The sequence below is a fragment of the Pinus tabuliformis genome, chromosome 2_2, assembly GCF_031772625.1.
Source record: "Pinus tabuliformis cultivar Carrire ecotype Pingquan chromosome 2_2, CPIR1, whole genome shotgun sequence".
Lineage (NCBI taxonomy): Eukaryota > Viridiplantae > Streptophyta > Pinopsida > Pinales > Pinaceae > Pinus > Pinus tabuliformis.
Genome location: NC_142300.1, coordinates 1,150,873,036 through 1,150,895,441, shown reverse-complemented (window position 1 = coordinate 1,150,895,441; position 22,406 = coordinate 1,150,873,036). Strand labels below are relative to the sequence as shown.

The window sequence follows — 22,406 nt, the reverse complement described above, 5'->3', positions numbered from 1 at the left end:
AGAAAAAATCCATGCCCATAGTCAGATACTAAAATAGAAGAATAATATTTTGAACCAAAACCACAAGGCATATTGTGGCGACCTCCCTTTGACTAATTGCAAGGATGATGTTCCTGCAGTGAAATAATAAATGACGTGATCAAAATTGAAGATGTTGACCATTCACTGGGGTTCAACCCAACAACTGCAGTGTTTGACAACATGGATGCTTTCACAAGTTGTGTACGCTTCTTCTGCAGATAGGTGTTGGGGCACCTATAATCCACTTCATAGTCTAATTCCTATTATTTTAAAAAATCATAAATTTGCAATTGGGAAACTTCTACATGGCCAATGTTATCTATGCATGTCTAAAATCGTTGTTGCTCTAATGATTGTTCTAGTATTCATCTAGAAGTACCACAAAAAATATGTGACATCGAATGCATCCATTCATCTACAAAATAAAAATGCAATGCTCAAATATGTAAGTTGCAGAAACATTTAATATTTAAAATTTTTCTTTTAGGACTTTGCATATTTAACTCCGCCCCCTGTCATTCCCACCCCTCCTCCAAACAAATTTAGAAAAAAAAATTAAAAACAAAAATTCAAATCTTTTTGTTGTACCCCTTCTCATCACCCCAGTTTCCTTGAAATTGCAAGGTACCTTCCAACCATCCCCCAACCCCAAAACTAGGTTCAAATAGAAAGTGGTGGATATGAAAATATATGTAACTTGCAGTTACACATAAATCCAAATGGCAGATTGTCAAACGATGAGGAAACAGAGAAAAGTTCAAGCTACAGTTTACACTGTTATAGTTGATTTTGATCAGAATTTCACCTGGCTAAGACTAATTGCTGATTAGGATTGTTTGTACCCGAACCAGTGGGACTCCACTTGATTGTATAAATTTCCTGTAGGCAGGATACAGTTTTAAAAAGCAAATTCCAGGAGCATAAAAAAAGTGTACCAGAATCAAAGTTTTAGAATGAGTAATTATGATAATAAGTACCTTAGTGTGTTCCTTGAGATCATGTAGACATCTATCCTGCTTCATACTCCATATCTGCATTGACATCCACAACATGTTATGAATTCGACATACAACTTATGAAAATTACTTCTGGACTTGAAGATTCCCACTACCTTTGCTGTGAAGTCATCAGAGCAAGAAGCAAGAAGTGTCCCAGTCGGGTCCCATTTAATAGCATTGACTTCATCCTGAGAAAAGGTTTAAAAATGATGAAATATCAGCTTATTTACTAACAGACGAAGCAAGACAATGTAATAATATCACAGAATCATCAACAGTAACTGTTTCTAGAAAGAAATCCAAATGAATGAATTCCCAAATAGTATGCCAATTTTGTGTTGCTGTTCACATCTCTGTATCCTCCAGTCATCCTCCAGTAATTTTTGTACACTTAGTCAACAAAACGTATCTACATTCTATTAAAAAAGTAAAAGAGAAAATTGGCTTGAAAAGAAGCCATGTAGTGAATTTACCAACCAACAATCAAATGGAGGTTTCAAAATGGTATAATCTTTAAATATTTAGTCAAGGATCTTGAGTAATGTGGTCCATAATCTTCTTCCAAGAAAATTAAACCAGTGACATGAAAGTTATCACTAAAAATGCAACCTATAAATAAGGCAACAAACCTGATGCCCAGAAAAAGATTTGATAGGGCGATTTTCCCCAAATTTACAAACATATATCATCTTGTCTGTGGAGCACGTGGCAAAAGAGACATTATTCCGCCAATCAACATCAAGAGTGGGTGCTGCACCAAAGGTATCTTCATTTAGCAACAATAATTTCACCTGAAATTCTTAGCTATTGTAAATAAGCAAGCAATCAAGAAGAATGAAATGGAAGAATTCAATCTAGATCAAGGATCTTTACAGATTATCACACACCTGAATGAAACTCAAATTGTTGTTTTGATTCGCCTGTCTTGGCATCCCATATAATCGCAGTTTTATCCACACTTCCACTAAGAAGGCAGTCTCCTTTCTTGTTCCATTTAAGAGAGAAAATGGGTCCTTTATGTTTGTTCAATGTGTTCCTCAATTCTCCTAGTCAAGCCACAAAGCAAGCCAAAACAAAGCTAGAGTATAAGTTGTAATAACCAATCTGTTACAGCCAGAAGAATAAAACAGTCCATGGACCAGTTGTAAAACTTTGAATACATGCAGAAGAATAATACTGTAAATGTCTTAGAGTGTGTGTTGGTTTAAATCAGTTTATAATTTAGTAAAGGAAAAAAAAAACTAATAATAACAGTTCTTTTCCTTTTTTATTGGATGCCCTTAGGGGAATAACAGTTTTGCTCTATGGACAGGAAATACCCTAGTGTCCCCAATCACAAGAGATCATGTTGGGCACATCTAGGACATCCCAGACACCCACTGATGAATCCCCAGTATAATATAGGTTTTGTGTCAGGTGTAGAGAACAGGGCAGTAACATTTCCTGTAATAAAACACATTGTTTAGTCTGATATTAGTCTCGATTCATATGAATAATGAAAGCAATCCTTCAACTTAAAAACTACTCCAGCCATTTAAGTTACAAGACACCTTTAGAATTCGGTTAAAACGATTAAGTCATATGCTTGAAACAAGACATCAAACATCGTGTAAAATAGTCTTCCAGGAAACAAATTTCAGATGGTTGTAGAAATTCAAATGATGATGTTTCTTGAAGCTGGCATCCACCAGAAATACACAAAAAAAGTCTACATCAAGTAACCGGTTCTCTGATCTCAACATCTTCAGCCTATTCAACTCTAGATCAGTACTGCAAACATCCTGATTTTGTAGCAAAATCGTGATTTTTTGGCCTAGCCGATGTTGTTGATTTCTACCAATATTTTGGTGGTATCTTAATTTTGCCGATGTTTGCCGATTTTTACCGATATTTTACTGTTTTTTACATTTTTTTGGTTTTCTGGACCCTTGCCAATTTTATCCCAATGCCGATGTTCGCAAGATTGCTCTAGATGCAATTAAACCCACCAAAAGCTCAAACTGAGCCCGAAATTTAAGATCTAACTGACTATGGCAATAGCATATCTTTATGCGTGTTTAGTAATCTCCAAAGGTCCTTTTTGACGCATAAAAACTCAGCATGGTCTGAGTGACAGTCGTATCTAGAAGAGCAATCTGCAATTTGAATATCAAGTAGATGGATCTTTGGAGAAAGCAAGGTCTATTATTCAAAGATTTTTTTACATTAAACAAAATAAATCAAGGCCAACCTTACCATCCTTACTCCAAATCCTTGCTTGTCCATCATAAGAACCAGTTGCGAGTAGTGTCCCTTCTCCCTGAACCAGTCCAGCAGTACATGAAAATTAAGATATTGACAAGATTCTCTTTGAAGACTAGAAACCATAACATATAAATGCGCCTTCACGTAATATTAAATTATATAACTTACATTCCAATCAAGGGTTGTCACATCCTTGCTCTTTTCATTTGTTCTACCCTTGAAATGTTTCAAAACAAGAGCTTTTGGAGCCCCATTCTGGAATTGTCCAAATTCGAGCTGTTGAGTCTCCAGATCTGTAAGACACTCAAGAACAGTAATCAATACATACTAATAATTACTGATACAACATACAGGTGAAATTCGGTCGTTGGTCTTCTCCTTAATACATAGATCAAGATTACAAGAGTTCCAGATTTCACAAATTGCTTAAACAGAACAGAAAGTAGAAAAACTTTAAAAAGACTAGCATCCAGACGTGGCCAAATTAGCTGAAATAATGGTGGATCAATGAATTATACTGATTTGTAACCAAAGAAGGTCCTATGCATGTTAACTGAGACCATAAAAGAGACATCCTTAAAAGAAAAGTAAGAAATAATCCAGTCGGAACATCATCAACAGGGAATACTCCATTAGATTCTTCAATTCGCTTCAAAAGGCAAGAAGATGCATCTAGAACCTCTTGTTGGTCAGTAGAAATAGGAAGAACCAAAGTCTTTTTTTCCAGGGCACTCTAAAATATGTGGCAAGTTATGAGGGCATTTTGATATGTTAACAGATCATTATTCTATTTCTTGATTCAAACAACCTGGGTAGAATACAGGGCATCATTTTTATAAATGTACGACAACACTACATTTGATGCCAAAGTCACCATTTTCTTGCATTCCAAAGATTGAACCTTGACAAATTTCATGTAAGGAAATGTTACAAACTGTAATAAGAGCAACCAATTACATTTATTATTCATAAGTTCATAAACAACAGGGTGAAAGCCTTGAGGGTTAGTTCAAGTAGTCATGAGCCAGACATGAGATCTCTCACCCAAAGTTGGGGAGGTCATGGGTTTGACTCTCTTGATCCCCTCAGGATTAGGGTCTATAATCAGGGTGGATGGTTTTCCCCATTTACCATTAATGAATCATATGGAAGCACTTGGAGGATTTTCAGCGAGCTCTCCTCCTTGGAAAAAAACCAGCAGGATTGAAGTGTTTCCAGCAGGATTGATGTGCATCCTCGGAATTTCAATATCTGATATTATTAAGCACCCTCAAATGCCCAATACCTTGTAAGGGACTAAAAATCTGGCAACATATTAAAAATCTTATATATTGTAATGTCAACAGAGTATGACCAAAGTTATTCAAGGCAATAAGAACAGAACCTCAACCATGCAATGATTACCCCACTATATCATATATATATTCTAGATTCTCTAAAACTCCTCTCTGCGTTTGAACCAATGTTGCATTAATCGTTATCGGGATAATATCGGTGCGAGGAAAAAATCGGAAAAAAATCGGAATTATCGGGAAATAATTGTTTGGTACAAAAATATTCATTTTTTTTTCCTTTTTTTTCAATTTTTTTAATATCTAAACCATCTACAACATAAAATAAATACATTGACACATAAATATGATAAAAGAACTAATATATAAGATGTTTAATATCATTTCTAGTGCTAAAATCACACATAACATTGAATCATGTCCTGAATAGTAAGTCCTAAATCTTGAGTCCCAACTTAGCCTCAAAATATCAACAAAAAATATAATAATGTATCTCATCATGTCATAATGTCATATACAATAAAATGAAGAAAATAACTAAAGTCTAATCCTATTGATTTCCTCTGTCCCTCTTGCGAGAAAATGCCACAGCTTTTCCTTTCCCTCTACATGTAGATGATGGTGCTGGTGGAGTTGGCAATGGAGTCTGCTATGCTCTAGAAGCTGAAGAACTAGAAGTAGGAGCTATAGGGGGTAGACCATGTCCTCCACTGGTGGCAGGGGTAGCCTGGGTAGGTTGTGTCACCTGGAAACATTACAATCTCCCAATCTTGAAATCTTGAAAAACTGATAAGTCCGCTGGATTTTGAATGAAATCTAAAATTCTACTTTCTCCATATGAAATCCAATGAGGCCGGAACCACTCTCAAACATCCTGAGTCATTTCATGGTAATGTTAAAAATTTAAGTAAAAGTGATGATGAATAGCATATCAATACTAGGGCCTAGACTTGATCATTAAGCTGCCTCACTCAAAAATTATTTGTTTCTTTAAAAAAAAAATTGCATTTCAAACATTTAGCATCCCGTAAAAAAACAAAAAAAACATTATAAAACCTCGCTGCTGGAGACCCCCACGATAATTTCGATTGTTATCACGATAAATTCGAATTTATCGCGATAAATTCAATAAAAATCGGCAAAAAAAATTTCCAACGATTATTTCGTATAGTTATCGCGATTTTATCGGGACAGCAAAAAAATCACGATTATTTCAATTTATCGCGATATTACCGCGATATTATCGCGATTTTCACAACACTGGTTTGAACTTTCTTTCTGTAGGTAATAGCTTCCCCATCAGAATTCCCATTGCTATCTATATCTATTTAAGTATTATAATATCATTGACCAGTTTCAGCCATTATGGACATTAATACAATTTCATTCATTTCTCTATCAACTTCAACAACAATATGCCAAAATCCTTCCCAGAAACGAGGCACAATCCTGGATAAGTAACAAGGCAAGTATTGTTGACATAGCATCTACTCAATTGCATTAAAGCCATACATTCCCATTGCTATCTCTATTTATTTAAGTATTATAATCTCATTGACCAGTTTTAGCCATTATGGACATTAATACAATTTCATTCATTTCTCTATCAACTTCAACAACAATATGCCAAAATCCTTCCCAGAGACGAGGCACAATCCTGGATAAGTAACAAGGCAGGTATTGCTGACATAGCATCCACCAATTGCATCAAAGCCATACATTCCCATTTTTTTGTCCACATAAATTTGGCAATGTGTATCGATGAATTACAGTTAATCAGAAAACCCAAAAAGGGTAATATGCTAAGTCACATGACATGAGGACACGTAAATACGAGTATTCGACACGAGACACGGCGACACCGGAACAGGACACGAGGGACACGATATATATATATATATACTGAAATAGTGCCCGATCCATATTTTTAAGAAATTAGAACATCTACAAATATGAATCATGATGGTATCTATTTAGTATTTAGTACAAAGATATGCATTCATCTAGAAGAAAACATATATTCTGGTTGACAAGATCTAACGATTAGTAGCTTATTCTTCCCATAGACAACTATCAATAATCTACTCTCTTGAACTATTGCCTTATAAACAACTATCAATAATCTACTCCCTCGAACTTGTTGCCTTATGGTGACATCATGTTGGTTGAGATTCTTATCCGTTGTTCTTTTCATATATCATTTTGCTTGTTTTTGCGGAAAAACAATAATAATGGGACATGAAATAGTGTTCCCAATTTTACAAGTAGCAAAATCTAGAAAAATACTAGCATCTTTCTGTTTCAGGTAAGAGAGAAAACAATTTCATGAAAATGAGTGGATAGAAGTACATCAATACCAAATAGCATAATGGATAAATAGTAGAATGGCGAATTTGTTAGATACAAGTAGATACATCACATGATGTATGGTGATTTTTTTGAAATTGATCTCTTGCTATTCCAGGGGTTTGTTCTGATACAGCGATTTGAAATTAGAGATGCAATTTTCGTGGGGATATACAAATCACAGACAGGCAATATTCTAAACAATTATCACTCCTGTGGAGTCCAGATGGATCTTCCATGGAGTCACAATGGAGAAAACACTGATTTATCCCACATTTTAATTTCTGAAAAACTCAGGAGTGCTTTACATCTACAAACACATATGTAGATACACATTAAGACATATGCTTATGCATATGTATTCAGATATGAATGCAAAATCTATATGTATGATACAATATTAGTAAAACAAAGATAAATGATGACATCGACAAAATCATGTTCATTGAACCTTTATATTAAAATAACTTTTAAAACATAATAAAGTAAATACAAAATCATATCAAATTCTATTACAAAACAATGATCCAGAACATGACAGCAAGCAACTCAGTGAGGTTGGAAAGTGAGAGTATGACATGGACTTGACAAGAAGTCTGCAAAAACATGGTCAATCTCATTAGTCATTCGGCAGAATTCCTCACACTGCACAACAAATTCGATTTCGGCGGCAAACAATGACAGAAAACCCAAAAATAAACCAGGTCGCAGTTTTAAATGTCACTTTTCGTGGGACATGTGTCCTAAGAACCAAAAAATTTAGGGCACGTTTTTGCCACGTCCAAAACATGTGTCTCGATTGGAGGACACGGAAAAAAAACGTTTTCGACACTTTTAGGGCACGTTTGGTGTCCGACACATGAAATACGAGACACGAGACCCTGAGGGACATGTCGTGTGACTTAGGTAATATATATTTCAGAAAACAAAACAGGGATAATATGTATTAAAACCATACAAACAATGGAACTTTACTGGCTCAAATTCTTTATATAGATTTTATACCTATAAATATATGTTAATAAAATTTCTCAGAATTTTCCAAAAAAGAATTGTGGTGAAGAAATGTTAAAATTAGCAACTAGGGCCAAATTCCACTTTGGACTGCTCATTTGATGGAGATGATTATTACATTGAATTCCTCTTTCCGAGAGGACCAAAATCAACCTAAAGATCATCAGATTTGGACAAGCAGAAATGTGTTTTTGAATTTATGCCCACACATGTGCAAATTGTCAAGGTCGGCCACATCATCATGTAGGCTCGTGAAGTGCATGAGACATGTCACATCACCCTCAACGATTTGTATAAATAAGAGAGACCTCATTCCTCATTTGGCATCATCTCATCACACACATTCTTCTCTCTCCTCATCTGATTGGTTCATATAGCTTATTGGGCATCTCTTTTCCTCACACGTGTGGCAGCAGCAGGACGAATTGCAGGACAAATTACTGGGCCAAAATTTCAGTCTGTTGCAGGTTTGACCAGCATTGACCAGGGGTTTTTTGACCACATTTGACTGTGATTTTTGGGTCAGAATATCATTTTTGGTAGGCCGCATTTATTGGCACAGGAACCGAGGCATTCTGTTGACTTTGACCGCAGACCAATCGCAGGCTTGACCACAGAGTTGACCGCAAACTTTGACCAAGTTTGACTGTTGATTTATTGACTGTTTTGGGCTGACTTTGACTAGCAAAGAAGGTTGAGTTTGACTGTGGTTGACCGAGCTGCATAGAGGACTGTTTACTACTGTGTTGAACAGTGTTGACTTTCTGGTTAGGGCACAATTTGACTATTGTTGACTGCAGATTTGACAAGGTTGTTTTGACTGTGATTTGGCAAGTCAATAATTGACTTTTGTACTTTCTCTCTCTACTGAACATTTGATATAGTAATAAGAAGAATTGATCAAAGGGTTTTCCCCATCTTAGGGTTTTCCCTGGCATTCACCTAATCTGGTGTTCTCTTGTCATGGCTTGTCTTCTGCATTTTTATTTCATGTTCTATCTATAGTTTCTGTCAATGTGATTTATGGTTAATGTGAATGCTATTGGAAACTAAATTGGAAATTGTATTGGGCTAACTAGAAGGACATTGAATTAATTGTGCTAAGCATACCATTGTTAACTAACATTAAAATGGTATCAAAGCCCAGGTGAAGACAAAGCCCAAGTAAGAGAGAGAAAAGCAATCACTAAGAGAGATCTGTTGGACAAGACTATTGGCCAAGTCTCCATGGCTTCTACATCCTACTTCAAGGCTTAGGAAAAGCTCAATGACAAATTTGACTATCAGGCATGGAAAATGACTTTAGACTTGACTTTGGAAGAGCATCATGCAATAGACTATGTGCAAGGAAAAGTGGTGGAGCCTCCTTCAAATGCACCAGCTGCTGCTAAAGCCTAAGACAAATTATAAAAAAGGTGAGGTCAAAGCTAAGAAAATTACCATTGACTCCATTCAAAAGCATTTGGTTGCCTATATTTCTGATTTGGGAACATCAAAGGAGATGTAGGATAAGTTGGTTGGGATGTTCAAAGTGAACAACGCAAATCAAATCCTTTCTCAAATACAAGTTGAGGGACATAAAGATGGATAAAGGGGAGTCTATCCAATCCTACTTCATGAGAATAACTCAAATAAAGAATGACCTTATTGCCGACAGGGAGCTCACTCTCATTGCACTTGAAGATCTTTCAAGACCTTGGGATGTATTTGTCACCACTATTCTCAACAACGACAAGATACTTGGTTTTGATGAGTTGTTGGCTAGATGCACTCAAGAGGAGACAAGGATGATGGAGAGAGACAAGCCTTCCAATGGAAATGAACCTACTACCTTCTCCTCTCATGCAAAAGGGAAGAATAATGTTGGTCCAAGGAAATAGGGTCAAGGATTCAAGAAGGGATTCAAGGAAGAAAATAAAGGAAGGTGCGACAATTGCAACAGGTTCGGCCACTATGCTAGAGAGTGTCCTCACAAGAAGAATACTCCAAGGGATGATGACAACAACAACAACAACAATTTCAAAGGCAATGGCAATCAAAGGAACAATGGGTTCAACAACAAAGTTGAATGCTCCCGCTGCTCGAAATGGAAATGGTCGACCTCCCAAGAGGACAAGGACTACCATATATGATGAAAGTAATGTTGTAGAAAAACAAGATGAGTTTTATCTTATTTTTGCTCTATCTACTACCTCTACCTCTCCTCCGGATATGTTGGATCATTGGTTGATTGATAGTGTAGCCTCAAGGCACTTCACTGGATACAAGGAGGCCCTCTTAAATTTGGTTGAAAAGAAGACTAATATAAAGATCATACTTGGAGATAATGCCACCTATCCCATGAAAGGGATAGGTATTGTCACTCTTCACTTGAATCAAGGTCAAACCATCCATCTACAAGAAATATTTTATGTGCCCGATTTGAAGAAGAACTTGGTGTCTATTTCTGCGATGGAAGATAAAGGTTTCAAGGTAGCATTCATTGATGGAAAGGTACGCATTTGGCAAAGAAACCCTAACGATGCATTTACTCTTGGATTTGAGATTGATGGTCTTTATCAAGTTGGTGGAAGTCCTTTGGGAGCTTTAGCAAGTTATACTTCACTTCAATTTGAGCTACGGCATTGGAGATTTGCCCACTTACATTACAAAGCTTTACTCGGGGTAAGGAAGATGATGACAGGTATGCTTGAATTTAACATGAACCATGAAGGTGTTTGTCAAGGTTGTGCAGCTGGGAAACATACAAAGGGACCATTCCCTTCTAGTGAAAGCAAGACAATTGATATTCTTCAATTGGTCCATTCTGACCTGTTTGCCCTGCCCATAACCTCATTGGGAGGATACACACATTATGAAATCTTTGTGGACGACTTCTCACGCAAAACATGGATCTATTTCTTGAAGAGGAAGAATGAAGTGTTCAAATGGTTTTGTTCTTTCAAAGCATTGGTGGAAAATCAAACAAGGAAGAACATCAAGATATTGAGGACCGACAATGGAACCAAATATGAATCAAATGAATTCAATGACTTTTGTAGAAAGGTTGGCATTAAGAGGGAGACAACTATCCCATACACTCCTAAGCAGAATGGCGTTGCTGAAAGGAAGAATCGAACAATCATGGAAGCCATCTGTACCATGCTCCATGATCAAGGTCTACTGAAATTCTTATGGGGAGAAGTTGCCAACACTATCATATATGTTCAAAATAGAAGCCTGCATCAAGCTTTGGATTTCAAGACACCCGAGGACGTTTTCACTAGTAAGAAACTTGATATTTCTCATTTAGAATCTTTAGTTATCCTGTATATTTTCCTGTGCTTAAAGAGAAAAGAAATAAGTTGAAAGCTTCTGGAAGAAAGGAATATTCGTCAGCTACAGTGAAAATTCAAAGGCATATAGCATCTATGTGCTTGGTCAAAGAGATATGGAAGTAAGTTGTGATGTCACCTTTGATGAACACACAAACCTTGGGAAAGCCAAAGATCTCTATATCCCAAAGGAGGACGATGATGATGCTGCAGAAAAACTAGATGAACCTGTGCCCGATATTGAAGGCCCAATGGATCATATTGATCCATCTCCTAGAGATCAAGAGCTCAAGTAGCCGAATTAAAACAGGCCAGGGAACAGGTTGCAGCAGCAAGACAGGCAGGGAAATGGGCAATGATTAGAAACCTTCGGGCAGCTATTCGGGACACCTTCCCCCCAGGATGGGCATCCCATTTTGGTAGCTCCAAATGACGGGCCCAAACGGAAAGGAGGCGGGGCACGGAGCTCTCGGTTCACTGCTAGAATGGAAATGGCTCCTTCTGGTCTTCACCAGGCCTAGTCTATGAAGCTCTTAGTTCAACAGACATCCTCCTGGTTACTGAGACTCATGCGAGCCCAGTCTGACCTCTCCCTGACATTACAGGTTACCAGTGGACCACAGTTTGCAGACAAGAGACACGGAGTTCAGGAGGCGTCAGGGGTCAGGGGGTGTTGCTTGCCTCGTCCGTGATAGCCTCAAGAGCAGAGTATCAGTGGTCGCGACCGATGAGTATGCAAGATTCATGTGGATTCAGATTAGAGCCAAAACATCACCTCCGAGAGACATTCATGTCGCAGTCTGCTACTTCCCACCTATCTCATCTCCCTACGCTATTCACAATAGCTCAAATGGGGACCCTTATACAGACCTGTACTCTGACATCTCCAAGTTTTCGGCAGTAGGGGACGTCATTCTCACAGGGGACTTCAATGCTCGGACTAAAGACCTCCAGACTCCTATACACGACCAAACAAAGGATATATTCTGCACTCAAGGATTGACCTGACCACAATCGGCGTGCACCGGACCTTTGAGGACCACTTGGGACCTAGCACAGCCTATGGGAAATATCTGCTTCAGTTGGGAGAATCTCATGAGCTGGTAATTCTGAATGGCCTACCATGTTTCCCTTCCTCACACTTCTTTACCTGCAAACCATTTGGAGGCGGGCTAGTGTGGTTGACTACGTTATTGCAAATCCAGATCTCCTCCCCTACATCAAAAACTTCTCAATCACCCCCATCCCTCTCGCAGATCATGTACTCCTCTCAATCTCTTTGCAATTTGACCCCTCGAATCCATCTCCTACTCTTCCCCCCAGCCCTCCCAGGATCACCTTCCGATTTGAGGAAGGCGACCCTGAGCTCTTCCCCTCTATCCTCAGAAGGACACTCCCTTCGAAGTCCTAGTTCGCCTCTCTCAGCTCCGCCAAGGACAAATATCATTGTCTTTCATATGCAATCTGGGAAGCTGCGCTCCAATGCTTCCCCCATTCCACCCATATTGCCACCACCTCCTGCAAACCAGGAAATTGCCCGATGAACAAATGGTATGACCAGGAGTGCAAGTCTATGCATCAGGACCTTCGACACGCATTCCGAAACTCCTTACCTACATACCCTAACCTCTGTTCAGCCTACCGTCGCCTCCTTCGCCGCAAGAAGCGCCTTTTCATTGCCCATAGAAGACAGGCTCTTTCCACTCTCCTCCTTCGCTCCCCTAAAGAGTTCTGGGGAACCATCCTTTCCCGGTGCTCACATACCCCTGTGGACCTTGATCCTGCCTCGATGTTCTCTCACACCTCCCAACTGTACGACATTCCTGGGTAGCGTCTGATTCAAGTTACTTCCCCCCCCCCACCTCCTGCCAACTTTTCACCAACAAAGATATCAGAGAGGCAATATGGACAATGAATAGCAACGGGGCAACAAACGAAGAAGGCTTCCAAGCAGAATTCTTCAACCATGGAATTCACCCCCTAGTAGGATATCTGTTGGACCTTTTCAACCAAGTGGTTCGAAATGGATTTCCAGACGGTTGGTCTAACCACATTATCTACCCGATCCACAAGTCAGGACTTACTTCCGACCCCAACAACTACAGGACAATCATGGTTGGGCACACATTCTCCAAACTGTATGCTACAACACTCCATAGGACACTCTCCCAGTTCCTTGAGCAGAGACAACTCAGGGCCAAGGGCCAAGCAGGATTCGACCCAGACCACCAGACGATCGACCACATCCTTACTCTTCGTGCGATGATCGAGGAGGGCTAGGCATCGATCCTCTAAAGTGTACTGTTGTTTTGTAGACTTCCGAAAGGCATTTGACTCAGTCCTGAGGGAAGATCTTTTCCAGAGACTAAGAGAGATTGGCATCTCCTTGACTCTCCTGACAACTATCATGCACCTCTATGAGGCCGTCCTTAGCCGTCTCCGCACAGTCGGAGGAATGTTGGATTTCATCCGAAGCACCATTGGAGTCAAGAAAGGATGCCCCCTTTCTCCTACTCTATTTGGGATTTATATCGATGAGCTTGAGTCTTTCCTCCGGGAACATATCCAAGAGACAGATGGGTGTCTTCTTCACCAGGTCCTGATTTCCATCCTCCTCTTTGCAGACGATATTGCCCTTATTGTCTCCTCACAAGAAGGCCTTCAGAAACAGCTAGATGCTCTCGCAACATTTTGTGACCGGAGGCATCTAACCGTGAACTTGGGTAAAACGAAAGTGATTATCTTTAATGGACTCAAGAAAACCTCGGACTTCCATTTCCTATTTAAAGGAGAGGAGATCGATATCGTCAGCACCTATACTTATTTGGGAGTTCAGTTTTCAAGGCCTCGCTTCAGCCTGCGGTCAGCCCTTCAGACTCGGATCAACAAAGGGTATGGCTCCCTAGCCCTTCTGGAGAGGCCATGTTTTCGACATCATTTCCAGGACATTTTGTCCAAGATGAGCATCATGAACACTTTCATTCGCCCCACAGTTCTTTACGGCTCAGAGATTTGGGTCCCTCTCTCCTAAAGTCAGATTGGGCTTCAGTGGAAGCAGTTCAGACCCTCCTTTTGCGTTGTTTCATTAGGTGCAAGCAGACGGTTCCTCATCACATCATTCTAGCAGAGTTTGGGGCTCAACCTTTCCACCTAGAGGTGATTTTCAGATTAGTGTCGCTCTTGCACAAGATCTGGGGCCTGGTAGACGCGAGGAAGGGTCAAGATAGATACCCATATTTAGCCTATTGCTCCTCGGAGAACATCACCCGTATGCAGACAAGCCGATCCAAATGTTGGTACACCGATGTGACAGAGCTTCTGAAGGCTTCAGGAATCCAGATTGACCATCTCCCTCCCTTTCAGTACTCTCTGAATGCTCCAGGCCACCTCCTTCCCAATCAGCAAGAGCTGAATAAAATCATTAAGGAGGATATTTACAGACGATACATTCAGACTACATGGACCAATCCTCCCAATGGGTTGCGTCCAAAAATGGCCTTCTACGCAGAGCATTGCCTGGAGATCAGGGATGGGCTCATCATCAGACCCCTATACACGCTCTAGCATTGGATGCATGCCCTTAGAATCCCCCTCGGGCAGCTCAGAGTTGGGTCTCACAGACTTCGAGCGGAGACAGATCACCACATCGATAGGGCAGATAGGATTTGTCAACTCTGCCACTTACAGGAGATAGAGACAGAGACACACTTCATCTTCGGATGCCCTGCTTACTACGAGATCCGAGGACGTTTCCATTGTCTCTTCAGATCTTCTCAGACTTTGTCCAACTTCCTCAAATATGTTGATTCGAGATGCCTTGCACTTTATCTCTAGGAGGCCTTCAGATTTCGGGCCCGTTTTCTTCAACCCCCCACCAGATCAGACACCACACAGAAGATCACGGACTTCTTTAGGGTGATACCATCAGCGCGAGGCGCCAAAAGAACCATTGATCGGCCCACAACTACTGAAACCAGATCGGTGAGGTCCCAGGGGAGCCGACCCACCGAACTGCACCAACGCTCCAGGATTGGATCCACCCTTGGGAGGCGCCCTAGAACCTCTAGGCGACAACAGCGACAGCCCAACATGCACACAGGACAACAAACTTTGACAAGCTTTTCTCAGTTTTCTTTTCTCGACCTCGGATGTTAGGAGTAGGAACTGGATAATAGACTTTCTCTCCTCCTCCTTCTTCTCTGCTTCATCGCAGAGCTTAGTTCCGAAGCCAAAAGCTTCAAGCTCCTACATTTACATTTACTTAGATTATAGATGTATTTTCTACTCTTTAAACTGAAATGTTAAAGGGGACTGTTTGGTTCACCGACTCGGCAGGATATAATCATTGTAACCGACAGTCCCGTTGGCCTATTATGGTCATTTGTTGGACATTAATAAAATTATCTTATCTTATCTTATCTACCTCAAGGAAACGTCCACTATGGCTCAAAGATACTCTCGAAGATGTTGAAAGACATATTGCTCCAAGAGGGACATTTTGTGAAAGTAAGAAGTTGAACAAGTATCAAGGTTATTTCGCTGCTATGAGTACTATTGTTCAAGCTAAACCTTGCACGTTTGAAGAAGTCGTAAAAAATTAAGTATGGAAGGATGCGATGAGTGAAGAATATGAATGGATCATGAAGAATGATGTCTGGGATGTGGTGCCAAGACCGAAGGACAAATCTGTGGTCACTTTTAAATTGATCTCCAAGATAAAAGATGGAGCTGATGGGAGTGCCAAAGAATATACGGTCAGGTTCGTTGCTCGTGGCTTCTCTCAAAAGGAAGGAGTGGAATACAACGAGATATTTGCACCAGTTCCCCAATATACCACTATCCATTCTAATATTTCTCTCGCTGCCAATCAAGGATGGAGCCTACATGAAATGGACGTCAAAATTGCTTTCTTACATGGCTCACTTAAGGAGGAAGTCTACTTGGATCAACCTTAGGGGTTTGAGGTTCAAAATCAAAGGACACATGTATGTAGGTTGAAGAAAGCTCTCTATGGGTTGAAGCAAGCCCCTAGGGCTTGGTATGAGAGGATTGGCAGTTATCTTGTGAAGCTAGGATTTATGAGAGGATTGGCAGTTATCTTGTGAAGCTAGGAGTTATGCTGATCCTAACCTATACTTCAAGGTTGAAAAGGACATGCCTATTATTTTAGTCCTTTATGTTGATGATCTCTTTCTAACAAGTGTAGGCCGTCTCATTTATCAATGTAAGAGGGATTTGACTTTCTAGTTTGAGATGAAGGACCTAGGTCTGATGCATTACTTCCTAGGCCTGGAGGTCTGACAAGATGTGGCATGGTTGATTGCAAGTCTATGTCTACTCTGATGGAACTCAACTTCAAGAAGCTATGTGGAAGTGTTGTTGGGCCAGAATTGGCAAACCCTTCCGAGTATTGACAATTTGTGGGGGGCCTAATGTTCTTGGTAAACTCCTATCCAAACATATGCTTCGCTATAAATACTTTGAGTTAATTTATGGTTGAGCCTCACCACATGCATTGGATTGCTGCTAAGAACCTCTTGAGATATCTATGTGGCACAACCAACCATGGGTTGAGATACACTACCGGAAATTTGAGGCTACATGGATATCTTGATGTTGATTGGGTTGGCAGTGTGGTGGATAGAAAAAGCACGTCAGGATGTTGCTTCTCATTGGGATCTACTTCGATTTCTTGGATGAGAGGGAAGCAAAAATCGATTGCACTAAGCACTGCGAAGCCGAATATATTGCTGCTAGTATGTCCTGTTGTGACACTGTCTGGTTAAGGAAGCTCTTCAGTGAGTTATTTGAGCACGTGTTGGATACCACTGTGATCTATTGCAACAACTAGAGTGGGATTCACCTTTTAGAGAATCTCGTGTTCCACGACCACTCCAAGCATATTGACATCAGGTACCAGTTTATTCGGCATATGGTACAACAGGGAGCAATAAGGCTCCAACACATCAAGATTGATGAGCAGGTTGTAGACATCCGCATGAAGCCCTTGGGGAAGGTCAAATTATTAGCCTTCCGAAAAAGACTTGGATTCGTGGAAGGACCCTCCCATGAGGTTCCTGCTTGAGTTGGACACTGAGCTTTGGGAGCTCCTGAAGGCTTGGGGTACTTCTTGGAGCTATGAACGACCATATGGTGAGTTGTTCACCTTCCCCTATATTGCATTGTGCACAAGGTGAGTGGTTCACCTTCCCCTGTGATACCCCATGATGGTTGACATGTGTGTAGGGTGAGTGGTTCACCTTCCCCTACAATTTATATTTGTTGGTCATTGGGAAAGTTTATATTTCACATGTTCGGCAAATTTGATGGTTTAAAGTGATTTTCCTATTGTTGTCCTAGAACTAATAACTAAGTTACCAGGATTCGGATACGGATACGAATACGGATACGGATACGGATCCGGATCCGCTAGTTTTTTGAAAATCTAAGATCCGGATACGGCAAGGATACGTCACGTACAATATATATATATATATATATATATATATATTTATATATTTATATTTAAACTTTTAAAAAACACCTTAAAGCTAAAAAATCAAATACTCCATGAAACCATCAAACATTTTTAGAACATTGAATGATAAAATCATAAATATGAAGATTAAAACATTGAAATGGTGCATCGTCCCTCATACAAAGACTAAAGTAACAAAAAGGTCCAAGGATCATGATTCATAATATCATGAATGATAATAGTAAATACATTTACATATCCTCAAATGGATCTATATCTTCTGCATATTGCAACTCTACATCATGAATAGATGATGGGGGTCCTGGAATGTAGGAAGTTGCATCAGTAGGCTGGACTGGTGGTGGAACAATATCCTCAAGTACGTTGAGGTGAGTCATGGCATTTAGTGTCAGGTTCAAGTCAGAGATCTCAGGCTCCACATCCCACATCCTGCTCGGACCTTTTTTATACTCTGGTTCAACATGTGATAGAAGACGAAGGTTGGAATGAACATAAACAAGGTCCTCAGCCTTTGCCGCTCCCAACCTGTTTCGCTTCACTGAATGGATGAAGCCATATGTACTCCAATTCCTCTCAGCTGATGAGGAACTAGCAACCTGTGATAACAACCTAGTGGCTAGAGTAGACAGATGAATGTTATCCCCACCATGGAAGCCCCAAGTAATAGGATCAAGATGTCCTCGATCATCCATAGCTACTGGATCTGAAAAGCTACCAGTAGACTGTACAAACCCTCCAAATTCTTGGCGAACTTCCATTGCAACTCCCATATCTCTATAAATTTTCTTCAAGGCTGTCTTGTATCCTTGTACCACTTCAGAATCTTTGTTTGGTGCTGCTCTACCAGGTAAAGACAAAATTTTAGAATGATAGTATTTAGGGTGCAATGCATATGCCAGAAGGTGTAATGGCGTGGTCATTTTGTTCCACCTTTCTGTAACTATGTCCTTCACTAAATAATAGAATATTTCATGAGGGTCATTTTCACTTGCCTTGATAATTTCCCTTATCCTCTCCAACATACTATCAATGTTTTCATAAACTTCCCCCAAGCAAGGTGTATCTGTATCAAATGCCCTGATCAAGGTCAAGATTGGTTCAGTGAACCGTAGAAGATATTGAACCTTGTCCCACCATGCATCATCAAGAATGATGGACTTGATTTTTTGCCCTCTATCAGAAGGGAAGTCCTCCATGATTCCCAAAGAGGGTCAATGACCATTGCTTGTAGTGCTTGTCTCACCTCCACAAGTCTCTTTATGACAAGAGTGTGGGAGGCAAAACGAGTTTCAGCAACCTATAAGTTTCAAAAGGCCAAATCTCAAATGATAAACCATATATAAATTTGTAATTAAAAATAAGAATTTCATTATTTCTAATACAAATAGTAATGATCAAAAAAATTACCTTCAGTAGCTCCAACTTTGCAAAACCCCGATAAATGGCTTGGGACATTGAATGATTTGTTATGAACATTTGGATTTCTTTTGATGCTACATATATTTCATTAATCCATTCAATCTCACCAATCTTGGCAAGCATAAGGTTCAATGAATGGACTGCACATGGAGTCCAAAAGATGTGATCATATCGACCCTCCACAATCAAACCTGCAGCTTTACAAACCTGTGCGTTGTCCGTAATGACTTGGACAACATTATGTGGCCCCACACTTTCTATTGCATCAATAAGAATTGTGGATATGAAAGATGCATCTTTCTCTATTCCACGGCAATCAACAGCCTTCAAAACATTGCCCCTTGGGGGCATACTGCAACAACATTAATTAATGGGCAGTTTCTTTGGTCTCTCCATCCATCAGAAATGATGGACACCCCTGTTTCTGCCCATGTATCCCGGATTGCCTGTAGCTGTCTATCCACGGATTGCCTTTCTGATGCCAACAAGGTAGTGCGGACCTTTTCATATCCAGGGCTTTTGTACCCTTTCGGCGCTTCATTAACTGCCTTAATCATTTGTTGCCAGTAAGGGGAACGCACCAAATTGAATGCTAGCCCATTTGCATAGATGCAACGAGCTACGTGTTCATCAGCGATGTCTCTACCTTGATTATTGAAACATGCTTCAAGAGGGCCTAGAGTGGCCCTTTTATTAGATGTAGCAGCAGGCCTAGATGGCAATGGAGGCCTAGTTGTAGAACTTTGCACAGGGTGTTTTCCCTTAGCAAGTTTCCTATCAGCAGCTTCTTGCAAAGATGCATAGAATTTCATTTTTCTAGGACTCAAACCTTGGCCAGGTTTGCCATTTGCATCTTTTGGCCCAGTGCATACTTGCACCCCTGTGTTAGTTTGACCGGTGAGATGGCCCTTCACTCTAGTATATGACCCATTTTTTATATCTTGGCATTCATTGCACTTCCATTTAAATGAACCACCTCCGGGATTTTTTCCAATAATCTCTACGTACTGCCATAGAGGAGATTTTGGATCTGTTTTGATGATTTCCCCTTCACTATGCTCATGATGTGAATCTTGTGATGGTTCCATTATGATAATAATATAGACTCTATTGGTTACTTGCAAGTTGCCACTGCATTTAAAAGTCAAGTTATAATATATTAATATTATGATTATCCATAAACAATTAAAAATTAAATACATTAAAAAAAAAAGTAAATTTAAATTTTAAATACATTTTAAAAATTTGAATAACATATATTAAATATTAATATAACTATTAACTGTTATTATAATTTATTATGTTATATAAGTTATAAGTTATAACATATATATATATATATATATAAATATTAAATAATATATATAACTGTTATATTAATATATAATATATATTATAACTGTTCAGTGTTATTAAACATAATCTTAAATAACATATACGAAATGGTTTCGTCCGTTCGATATATAACATTGGTTTATCGAAACCATAATGCAATTTTTAACTTTTTCTATGTTAAGATTGGTTACGTATATAACTATATAACATATATAACTATTATAACATATATAACATATATAACTATTATTAAACATTAATATAATAATATATTAATATTACATTACAATGTTACATTAACATATATTAAACCGAACCGTAAACGTTTACCTGGTTAATGCGGAAGCCTGAAACCCTCGGCGTGACCGACTGTGCCCACAATGTGTGCTGCGTGCACGGGAACCAGCAGCAGTGAATGGTGCTGCGTGCAGTGGGGCCGGCGGTAAGCCCGCAAGCAAAAGTCTTGTGCAGGAGGGGCCGGCGGTGAGCACTGAGCCCGGAACGAATGGCGACAAAACAAAAGGGTCAAAGCAGACAGAGCTACGCAGAGTCCGACAACGACAAAACTAAAAGTAATGTTTTAATATCGGGACCACAAAATATCTAACCTTAAAACCTAGAAAATATCTGCGTTTTAACTTTTTCGGCCACCTATCACCGCTTCCGGCAGCCACCGTCCGGATCCGTATCCAAAATCCGCTTTCCGTTTCCAAAACCCGCGTTTTTAAAAATATACATATTTTAAGCGTATTTGGGAGTATCCGTATCCGGATCCGGTTCAGATCCGTGGATCCGGCAATACTCCACTTGCCTGAGCCGAATCCGGTAACATAGACTAATAATTGTTGAAGTATTCTTGTTGATGTTGGAATCTAACGTTTGTTAACTTCGCACCTAGCACACTCAAGTTTTGAATCTCATTGGTGGTTTAAGTTGTTTAAGCATTTGGCATCTTTGGTTATCATTCTAAGTCAGCATTTCAAGAAATGGTCATTGGCATATCTCAAGTAATCATTGTTGAGTTAGATGTTTGTTCTAAACGTCTTGTGCATTATTGTTGAACTTTGCACTTGTATCTTTTGCCATTTATCTTGTTTAAGATTTTCATCTCATTATTATTTAATACTCTTGCTTCAAGATAACTCGCATTAAGTACTTAAATAACACAAACAAACTTAATTCAAGAGGTCTTCACTCATCATAATTGCATAAGCATCCTAGATCTAGCTTGCATTTAAAACTTACCTCCTAGCATAAGCTAGGTTGATAGAAAGTTAGGGCTACCCTTCTCATCTAGCTTGAGGGGTTTGGAAACTCTTCAGTGGTTAACACGGTGACCTTGCAGTCATCAGAACCACAGTCTCTGTTAATTTGAAGTAGCATCGGAAGTGCTCTAGCCACGAAAATTGTTGGAGAGGCTAAAGAATATGAGATCTCCAAGACCCATAAATGGTTTGGGCAGATTCTAATCGGTTCGGGAGATATTAAAATAATTAATATTTTTAATGGAGTTCCTAAGTCTAAACTTTAGGAAAAATAAAATATTAATGGGTATTAATATAAAACTGGGTTAGAAGGTTCCAAAAGTCATGGATCAAGCCAAATCTAATCATAGCAATTGATTAGAGATTTAATCTCGGCTGTTGAAAGACCAATAAAAAAAGTATAAGAGGAGGCTTGAAGGTCAGTTGGAAGACACACTGAGGGAGACTAGTTAGTTCAATTTCTGGAGCGACGTTAGCTGAGAAATTCGAACTAGTGGTCTGGAGAGCAGCAGGAGGCAGCAAGTACGGAACAGAGAGTTGGGATCAACAACAGGAGACCAACGCATAGGCAAGAGAGGCAGACGCAGAGGCAGCAGGAGACTACACAGTCACTAGAGGGCCTGCATGGGTGACGCAGAGAGGCCCAGGGATGACGCAGT

At 39.6% G+C, this 22,406-nt stretch overlaps 1 pseudogene across 1 annotated transcript in view; it reads right to left on the bottom strand.

The window, feature by feature from the left end:
• Window positions 1–22,406, bottom strand: part of LOC149197478 (WD40 repeat-containing protein HOS15-like) — a 281,562-nt pseudogene that overhangs the window by 88,770 nt on the left and 170,386 nt on the right. The window contains exons 6-12 of the transcript XR_016254768.1: window positions 3,432–3,556; window positions 3,255–3,318; window positions 1,907–2,065; window positions 1,649–1,770; window positions 1,133–1,207; window positions 999–1,052; window positions 827–900 (exon numbers count right to left, since the gene is read on the bottom strand). The product of XR_016254768.1 is annotated as a WD40 repeat-containing protein HOS15-like (transcript). The remainder of the gene's footprint in view (window positions 1–826; window positions 901–998; window positions 1,053–1,132; window positions 1,208–1,648; window positions 1,771–1,906; window positions 2,066–3,254; window positions 3,319–3,431; window positions 3,557–22,406) is intronic.